We start from the raw sequence: 2,500 nt of genomic DNA on the forward strand, positions 1-2,500 counted from the left end.
GTAAGATAAGTTATGTGTGCACCAGCAGTATTTGCCGGCTTTGTTATATTTTTGTCACTTATGTATATATCCAAGCTTTTTTATTAAATATTAGTTGTATGTGTTTGTTTGTTTCTTTCTTGTAGTGATGTTCTTTTTAGCAAGGAGTTGTGCCCAGGCTCCTTTTGATTTTCCACACGGGAAGTGTTAAATCTTAAACCTTTGCGGTACAGTTGTAAAACCCCGTTGTGTACACTTAACGTAACATTAGGGAACCAAGAGGGTTCGACATATGTTGATATAATGATGAATGCTACAGGATGCATGTAAATTTCATGAACAATATCTATCCCAAACCCACCGTGCCCTCGGAGAGTGCTTACCGCTCAGCCCGCTCTGTCGGCATATCTTGGTAAATGTAAATGATACCAGTAAATAGTGTAAGATTCGAAGTACGACACTATAATCAAGCCTTGCTGGTCACTACAGCGTCGCAAGAGTTTCCAGAACGAGGTCGCAAGCCTGAGGGACTCCCAAAGCCTTTTTTCGTCTTATAGATGCCACAAGTCAGTGGATTGTTTTTCACTTATATGAATTCCCACATCCTTTGGCTATACACGGATGAACTACAGAGCAGCAGTCGAGCACCGTTATCGTATCTACGTAAGACTAACCCAATATTTGCAAATATGTGTATGCGTGTTAAGGGAATTAACAGATAATAGAGGGTCAGTGAGAAAATGGATGCCTAAAAAAACCTCTCATACGACAGGTCCTTTGCACACACACACACACACACACACACACACACACACACACACACACACACACACACATAAGGGAGGGAAGCGTAGGTACATAATGCTTTCTGTTGCTGCATGTGTGTGAATGTATGTAATATATTTCTTAGTATGGCTGAATATATAGATATAACATATTTATTTTTTTTTTGTTTTTTTCAACAGCCATTCAGTCCGCTCGACCACTCAAGGCGATATATCGTTTTCTCACCGTGAGATCGGGCTCAAGTATATTTTTACTAGAGCTGCGACAGGGAACTGAACGGGACCATGAGAGTCGAAGTCCAGTGCTCTAACCACTGAACCATCGCGGCAGCCATATATATATATATATATATATATATATATATATATATATAGAGAGAGAGAGAGAGAGAGAGAGAGAGAGAGAGAGAGAGAGAGAGAGAGAGAGAGATTTATACATTTATACATGTATATACGTACACACACACTTATATATATATATACATATATATGTCTATATACTATATATGATATATATGTATATATACGATGTATGTGTGTGGACATATATATATAGGTAAATACATATATTTATGTATAAATCTCTCTCTCTCTCTCTCTCTCTCTCTCTATATATATATATATATATATATATATATATATATATATATATATATTCAGACATACTATGAAGTATATTGTGTACATTCACGCAGACACAGCAACAAAAACATGAGCCTACGCTTCCCTCTTCATAGCACCCTGCTTCACCCTCTCCTCACCCACTGATTACAGCAATGTCACTATGGATACCTCCCAGTAATGTAAGCCTTAATGTCGCACTTTATCCACGTGTAGCTCGGGAACGCTGTCACATGTCCCCAGTATTGTAAACTAAGCGTGGACTCGATGGCCAACAGCGGAAGCCAGTGTGAGCTTAAGCAAGGGACTAATCTCTTCAGTTTAACATGAGTATAAGAGCAGGTAGTCGTCATAAAATAATTGTTTTTTTTGTTTTTTTTACTACTTACGTATATCATAATCATGAAACGTAATGGTCATTGGGCTGATCAGCCGTGGCTTCCTCAAGAAATCTCCTTCAAAAGAAACGGTCCTGAGCCTTTCTAATTGAATAATGCTTATTCCTGTCAATGCTTTGATATCAAGTATCGAGTCTCGGGTCTGTTTCTCATTCTTTTACCACAAACCATGGCCATCGTTAGATCTTTAGCTAAACTATCACTTCTTGCCACATGACCAACGTATTTAAATTTACGTCTGTCGATGGTGTTTATATTCTGTCATGGATGTCTGCTTGTATTTCATCTAATACCCAACTGTTTTTTTTTTCCATTGATCGGCCCAGCTAACACGATGTAAACGTCTACAGCACCACAAATCAAAAGTTTTTTTTCTTCTATCATTCTTCTTCATTACCCATGATTTGTAACAGGCTGTGGGAAACACCACTGATTGAAGAACTTTTTGTTTCGTTTTTTATTGAGATAGATTTGTCTTTCCAGATGTTCGCTATGAAACACTAGCATTTCTTGCGATGGTAACTCTCCCTCTTGTTTCTTTTGAATAATCATTGTTGTTAATTATAGTATCATTATCATTGTTGTAGTTATTGTTATTATTGTTATGAAATCCATTACTGTTTTATTAACATCATTATCATTATCGTTGCTGCTACTAATACTCATGATCACCATGATTATCATTAACATTATCATCCTTAACATTTCCTTTATTAT

This window comes from Penaeus chinensis, chromosome 31, assembly GCF_019202785.1.
Source record: "Penaeus chinensis breed Huanghai No. 1 chromosome 31, ASM1920278v2, whole genome shotgun sequence".
In the NCBI taxonomy this organism is placed as follows: domain Eukaryota; kingdom Metazoa; phylum Arthropoda; class Malacostraca; order Decapoda; family Penaeidae; genus Penaeus; species Penaeus chinensis.